The sequence below is a fragment of the Dipodomys spectabilis genome, unplaced genomic scaffold, assembly GCF_019054845.1.
Source record: "Dipodomys spectabilis isolate Male_0828 unplaced genomic scaffold, ASM1905484v1 ptg000425l, whole genome shotgun sequence".
NCBI lineage: Eukaryota > Metazoa > Chordata > Mammalia > Rodentia > Heteromyidae > Dipodomys > Dipodomys spectabilis.
This window is the reverse complement of record NW_024871102.1, coordinates 566,643-574,800: the sequence shown is the minus strand read 5'-3', so window position 1 is coordinate 574,800 and position 8,158 is coordinate 566,643. Positions and strand designations below refer to the sequence as shown.

Sequence of the window (8,158 nt, the reverse complement as noted above, 5' to 3'; positions counted from 1 at the left end):
CCTCCCCAAATTAGAGAAGCATACATACAAGATGTAAGTGCACCAACTTCAAATACAGAGAAAACATGGGTTATGGCGTGGGGAGAAACATACAAAGAAACAAAAAAAAACGACATCACACATTATAAGTATGTTAGAAACAATAGCGAGAAACAAAAAACGACTTGTGTCCCTATCTTGGGGTTCAATTTCTTTAACATCATCTTATCTGGTTATATGCACATATCTTTTGAACTTTTCTGCTTATCCCAGACATATATTCGTTATTGAAAATAAGGGAAATCATGGGACCTATGATTCTTTAGACTTGGCTTACTTCACTCAATAAATTTTTTTCCAAGCCTTTCTATTTCCTAAGAAATTGGGCAATGTCATTCTTTCTGATGGAGGCATAGAATTCCATTTTGTATATATACCACATTTTCTTGATCCATTCATCTAATGAGATCATCTGGGTTGGTTCCATATCTTAGCTATCGTAAATAATGTTACAATAACCATAGTAGTGCTGGTAGTTTTAGTATGGTCTTGTTTATGATCATTTGGGTAAATCCCCAAAAGTGGGATTACTGTGTCATAGAGGAGTTTTATGTGGAGTCTTTTGAGAAACCTCCATACTGCTTTCCAAAGTAGTTGAACAAGTTTACACTCCCACCAAGAATGCAGTACGATTCCCTGTGGCCACATACCTTTCAACATCTGTTGTTGTAAAAATATGGGCTCCATGGATTTGCATGTCATCCTCGTGCAGGGGGCATGCTAATCTTCTTTGTATCGTTCCAATGTTAGTGTATGTGATGCTAACTTGAGCACAGAACATTTTTTATATATCAAGTATAATTTTTTTTATTTTATTAAACTAGACAATTCAACAGAAAGTAAGTTAAAAAGAATTGTGAAATTTTAGAATCATGTATTTCTTTATAAGCACACATTGAAGAATAAAATCAAGATAGCCATGCCAAAAACAAAATAATTCCAGAAATTTGTAGTTCAAGAGATGTGTAAGAGGAGGAATTCAATTATTCTATACAAGGAACCTGTCAAAATGAACATTGCAGCAAGTGTTAAGGCTTGTTAAAAGTTTTAAATATGCTTAATTTTGGGATTTTGTTTATATATGCCAAAAATAGGACTCTTTGGCAGGTATAAAACTTTTCTGCAAAGTATTTAAGATTTACGGTAGCAGACATTATGTACTAAGTATGTACATTTCAGATTTTAAGGAAACTTTATTAATGAGAATTTGCAAAGTCTTTGTGTAAAGAAGCAGAGTGAAGAATTAAGACTTTAACTACACAGTTTCTGTTAATACTTTAGGGATTCCTTACTTTATTTGTTAGCAAGGAATAAATGATGATATAAGCCATAATGTACACATGTATGTTACTATTTACACACATATTCATACACATGTATACATGCACACATGGAGAAAGACACATAATTACAGCCAACAAAAGTTTCACCAGTTTTTGAATATGCCTTAAACTGAATACTTGGAACAATATATATTGAAGATGTATTTGTCTCTAAGAGTTCTTTTACCACTCCTCTTATCTCTTAAAACTGGTAGTTTTAGAGAGATTTGACTTACAAAAATGCAGTACAAGGGATAGCAAGTCACTTGGAAATCTCAATAAGTATAAGTCATATGGTGTCTCCCTGCTCCTCACAGAATGCTTACTTTTGTAGACACTCTCAACAACCAAAGTAGCAGGAGAATACCCTGGTAAAGAGTAAAGTTAAAAGGCTTTAAATGGCATCCTTACTTGAGCTCTTTTTCCAACAGCCAAGCATGAATTCCTAGGCAGATGAGTGAGTCCTCAGGAAACTGGACTCTACATATACATTTAACTAACCCATGTGAAAATTCCTATGTGAGAAATGCTGACTGAGGTCTTGCTGATTTTCTGGCCAAGAAAATAAGAAAAAAAAGAATTATTTTTAATGTTTTCAAGTTTGAGAATAATTTGTAGCCTGTCAATAAATGTGTAGAACACAATTATACCAACTGACAAAAAAATGATGGCATTTCATTTATGTGCTCCTGGACTTGGCCAGTGATTTTAGATGTATCTACACAAATAGAATCAGCATAAATCAATCCAGCATTTTTTCATTTAAGATATAAGGAAAGGATACTGATTGACCCATTGTAACAATGAGATATACAAGACTCTCTATCAGAGGATGGGTGAAGTGGGGAGGTGGGGACGTGTGAAGGGAAGAGATGGTAGGGGAAAAACAAAGGAGGGGGTAACAATGCTCAATAAGAAATGTATTCATTGCCTTACTTATGTAATTGGAACCCCTCTGTACAGTATTTATAATAAAAAATATATATTAAAAAGATACAAGGAGAACTTCTGTACTTATATGAAGATGTATTTGTCACTCAATATAAGTAAGGTATAGGTTTTAGGACCACAGGCTTATTACTTTGGATACTCAAAATCTCTACATGAACACAGTATATTATTTATATTAGAATCTGCCCACAAGCTAATGCAGTATAATTGCTATGAGAATTTTTACTACATTCTATATTTGTAATGAAAACTAAAAGTTATGCACTATCAACTGATAGAAATTTTTTCAGATAAATTTTGTATGCAGTTTGTGGATGGAATTTGGAGAGCAATTTTGAAAAGCACAAATTTCATCAAAAAGACCAGTCTGCAAATTGTAAAAAAGAGCTAATACAGCATCATTGAATAGTATGGAACTTCAAGGAGAAGTACTTGAATTGAGACAATATCAGAAAGTGTAACAACTCAAGGAATTTTTGGAAATGCAGCTACTAGATTTCTCATGTAGAGCTTTCATAACAGTTTGTGAAGCACAAATCAGAACCTCACTGAAGTGTAGATGGTTTTCCCTCAACTTTCTGTCATGATCAGTCATTATCAATCAACATATAGCTAATCTTGAATAATCCTCTAATAAAATGTTGGTGGAGTGTTTATATGGAGAAAATCTCAGAAGGCTAACTTTTTCCAATTAGGACAGTCTGTATTCTATGATTCATCCAAGAGAAAACTAGGTAAGCATCCATTTACAACCTTCTGAATAATTCTGATTCAGCACACATCACTTATCTATCCATACTTGTGCCCGAATGAAAAGATTTTAAAATAATTTATCATTAAAATTTTAAATTTAGGGTTCCGGGTAGATAGCAGAGGAGAAGCTAGAAGCTAAACAAGCTCTCACATAGAAAGCAGTTTAAGTGCTCCAGTGAACAGTCCTAAGCCAGAGAATCACACCAAGTGTGCCATCACAGTACTAAGAGTTAGGCCAAAGAGGGAAAATCCAGGCAAGGAGACAAATCTGAGCACTTGCCAGCAGCCATGGTTGCAGCTGTGGCGGGTATGGTGGCAGCCGTAGCCGCCATAGCTGCAACACAGAGAGTCTAGGACAAAGGCAGCAGATGCAGCAGGAGAGAGGATTCTACTAAACACCAGCAAGAACTAACAAGGAGCAGACATCATTCTTCAGATCACAGACCAGAGATGACCCAGGAACCAGACTCCTGTGTGAGTAGAAGCCTGACTTCCTCTCTCCTTCTAAGGGAGCAGAGAAGGGAAGGCTACCCCTCCTTGCCCACTACCGGAGATCTCCATCTTTGATACTGGCAAAGGCCTGGCTGATCAGCTAGCTCCAACTCAGTCCTTGGATGAAAACAAAAAGTCATTTAGCAGGTCACAGGAACCTAACCTGACCTGCCAGGTTCAGCTCCACCCAGGGAAAATTCACCCAGCCCAAGAGTGGCTTTCTTCACTAGGTAAACAGAGCCAGAGGCTGCCCCTCCCTACAACAGCCTAGACAATCAATTGAAATTCAGTAACAATAAACCCTGAGAATGGCTCCTGGCTGGGATCTGTGACTGCCTCAGAAGCTAGCCCCTCAGGGAAATGCTACTGTTTGCTGAAAGGCCTCAACTCTGCCCAGAACCTAGCCCCATCACAGCATTTCCAAACTAAAAGAAACAGCCATCACCCTCTTTTGTGATACTCAAAGCAGATCTCCCTCCCATTGAACTAGCCTGGGAGGAGGATGACAAAATCCTGGGTAAAGCAAAGCATTTTTTTGCCTGCTCAAACAAACTGACTTAAGAAACAACCAAGCTACAGGAAAATCAAACACCACAAGCAGACCAGAGACTCCAACAAGAGACTGGTTATGGACACAAGGGAGGTACAGGATCTTCCCATCTCACCCCAAAAAAGCAAAGAACTCTTTTTTGGTACCTTTTATTAAAATTTTTAACATTTTTAATTTAAAAAATTGTTTTCTATTAACTTTTTTTTCTTCCTCTTATAATTTTTATTTTAGGTTTATATGTGTGTGTGTGCTTTTTTCACTTTTGTTTAGCTCTATTGACCTTCTTATCCTTTTTTCCTTTCTTTCTCATTCTTTTCACTTTTTCTTCTCTTTCGTTCTTTTTTTGCGTGATTTAATCGCTGTTCTGCTCATTCTCAGATATACCTGTATTCGATTATTAGACCTTATAACCCATTGTATACACACTTAATCCAGAAATTTATTACTGAATTCAAAACCTCTTAGACATAAATTCCTTAATAGCCGTACTACCTGTATATACCTATATAAAATTTTAAGCATTTTTATTTTTTAATTTTTCATGTCTCCTTTCTATCCCTCCATTTCTCTTATCCTATTCCCATCCTAATCTGAATATTACATTTTTAATTTGCATAATTTTTAAGTGTTCCATTTTTTAATTTTTGTTTTACTATTTTTCCTTGTCTTTTTTTTCTCTTTCTTTTTTCCCCGGTCTCTACTATCATTCTATCCAACTTATTTCCTGCTTTGAGATTAGGACTAAGTTAGCTCTCCCTCTACCTTTCCAGAACCCTCTATTCCTATTTATACCCACATCTCTTGCTAAACCTAATAACTTCTGGTTTGCCAAATTTTTCTCTGCAGTTTGTAGCTTATTAATACATAGTTGTTTGATGTTGAAAAATATATCTGCTGAACTAGATTATATCTGCAGGCTTTTGACTTTGCAATTACATACTTTGTTGATGCTTGCCTTAAGATAGTTTTCTAGCACAAAAGTGGTGTTACTCTCATCCCAAATGGACAGAATAAGCAGGAAAAACACAAGAAAAATGGCAAGTCCAGGTATCTCAACTTCCACTCATGATAATCAGTGGACAGAACAGATAATGAATAATCCAGAGGAGAGTTCCCAAAAAGCTCTACAAACACTAATGGTAAACATGGTAAATAAAAAGATTGAAAACCTGCAAAGGACTCTGTGTGAGCATGATAGGGAGAGAGAGGAGGCAAACCAAAGATCAAAACAGGAAGCTCATTGGTGTGAGGAAGCTACTCAAAGATAGATAAAGGAATTGTATGAGCAGCTTGAGAACACTCAAAGAGAAATAAAGGAATTGTGTGAGCAGGCTGAGATCAGGCAAAGAGAACCACAGGAATTGCATGAATGTGAAGAAGCTAATCAAAGAGTAATACAGGAAATGAGAGAGCAGGATGAGAATAGACAAAGATCACTACAGGCATTCATGGAATCCATAAAGAGAGCTGAAAGACATCAGGGAGTCCACAAAGGGAATGCTGAATGGATGCCAACAGAAGGAATGGGAGTCCAAGGAAACCATAACCAATCAAATAAGTGATTTGAGAATAAACACTGATCACCAAATTAAGGAAGTAAAAAATTTCATATAAGATCTAAAACAAAGATCCAACAAAGAATTTGAAGCCACAAACAGTGACCAAGTAGAAGGAAAAGAAAAAAAAAGTAGAAAGTGTGGATAGTAGGATGGACCATGCAGAAAAATCCTGAGGAAAGAAGACAGCCTAGATATTATAAAGAACATACAACCATCCATGACAAATCCAAGAAATATGATAGATCTATTCAACAATCAACCGTTGGAAGATACCATTAGAAGGCCTAATCTGAGGATAATGGGTGTAGAAGAGCACCTAGAGCCAGAAGTCAATAGTCTAGGAATTTGTTTAACAGGATCCTAGCAGAAAACTTCCAAAACATGCAAAAAGATAGGCCTATTCAGATACAAGAAGCTTTTAGAACTCCCAATAGACCAGACCAGAACAGGACATCCCATTGTCACATTATAATATGCACAGGATCAATTCACACCAAGGAAAAGATCCTTAAAGTTGTCATGGAGAAAAGATCAATCACCTATAAAGGGAAACCAATTAGAATCACCTCAGATTTCTCAGCAGAGGCAATCAAAGCAAGAAGAGCCTAGAATGATGTAAGCCATGCCCTAAAGACAAACAACTATCAACCAAGAATACTTTATCCAGCTATACTCTCCTTAATATTTGGAGGTCAAATAAAACCCTTCCATAGCCAAGAAAAATTGAAACAATATATCTCCACCAAACCAGCCCTACAAAAGAATCTTAAAGATGTCCTACACAGTGAAAACCAACAAGACCACAATAAAAGCCAAGAAACAGAACCCAAACTGAGAATCCAAGAACCATAGAAAGAACACAGTTGCCTCAGCCCCGAAGAAGTTGGATAAAATGGCAGGAACTCCCAAATACATCTCAGTTCTATCTCTCAACATTAACGGACTTAACTCACCAATTAAGCGACAAAGTCTGTCTACTTGGATTAAAAAGCAAGATCCTTCTATCTGCTGCCTTCAGAAGTCACATCTTGCCCACAAAAACAAACACATTTTCAATTTTAAAGTCTGGAACAAAATCTACCAAGCAAATGGCCCCCATAATCAAGAAGGAATTGCAATCCTAATATCCGATAAAATAGACTTTTAATATTAGTGAAAAGGTCGGTGCAAAGTAATTAAGGGATCACTCAGGGGGATATTACAATTCTAAATATCTATTTGCCAAAAAACGGAGCACCCAAATTTATCCAAGAAACACTACTTTCCCTCAAATCCCACATAGATCCAAAGACATTAATTGTTGAGGACTTTAACACACAACTTTCCCCACTAGATAGAAGAACTTCGCAGAAACTCAACAGAGAAACCTCAGATATAAACAACTGTATAGACCAAATAGATTTAACAGACATCTACTGAATATCTCACACAGCAGCTTTAGACAATACGTTTTTCTCAGTAGCACATGGAACATTTTCCAAAATAGACCACATTTTAGGCCACAAAGCAAACTTGTCCAAATTCAGAAACATTGAAGTTTTACCTTGCATTCTCTCAGACCACAAGGGGATAAAATTAGAACTCAACACTGTTAGGTTTTTAAAAAGAAGTTGCTGAGTAAGAACTGCAGCAGCACGTGGTATTCAGGTAAGGGGTAGACCTGCTGGGACCAGGGAAGGTTGGCACTCCACGTGGCTGGGAAAGGCCTGGGAAGGAGAGAGAGCTGGGAAAGATAGGAAAGAGCTAGAAAAGAGCAGAGAGAGGGGTAAGAACAGTAGCACTCACGTGGTATTCAGGTAAGGGGTAGGTTTATTCAGTGGACCTGCTGGGACCAGGCAAGGTTGGCACTCCACGTGGCTGGGAAAGAGAGAAGAAAGAGAAAGGAAAGAGCTAGAGCAGAGAGAGAGCTAGAAAAGAAGAGCAAGAGCAAGAGCTAGAAACGAACAGAGAGAGAGCTAGAAACGAACAGAGAGAGCAAGAAAAGAGCAGCAAGAGCAAGAGCTAGAAATGAACAGAGAGAGAGAAAGGGAGAGTCTGGGCCTGGGCTAGCCCTTATCTAGGGTATGGGCGGGGAAAGGTGTGGCCACATCAAATTCAGATGTGACCTCTTCCAGGTGTCTCAGTTGCCTAGGTAACGCAGGTACTGGGTGGAGACTTTGCTGCGAGGAGGGTGGAGTCTGCTTGCCATCCAGGGGCGGACCTTACATTCCAGCCTTTTAATAATCATGAAATAGGGCAAGGATTCTCTCTGGCTACTTCCTGCTGAAAAGGGGCGTCGACAATAGGGGTAAAAGGCTGGAATTTGGTCTCCTCCCAGAGAAGACAGTGAGCAGCAGCTGTCCCTTGGTGGCGTGAGTCCTTAGATGAAATCTGGAGAAGTCTCATGAGCATTGAGGGGCTGGAAAAAACAATACTAGACAGCAAATAAATGGCAAGAGGAAGGACTTGGGGCTGAAAATGTTGGTAGAAATGTCCCTAGCTACTTCTGACAT

The 8,158-nt window shown here is 37.9% G+C and overlaps 1 non-coding gene across 1 annotated transcript; it reads right to left on the bottom strand.

Moving 5' to 3' along the window:
* Window positions 1-709: 709 nt before the first annotated feature.
* On the bottom strand, window positions 710-813 carry LOC122097698. Its single transcript, XR_006145566.1, has one exon. It is a non-coding gene; the product is annotated as a U6 spliceosomal RNA (small nuclear RNA).
* Window positions 814-8,158: the final 7,345 nt, after the last annotated feature.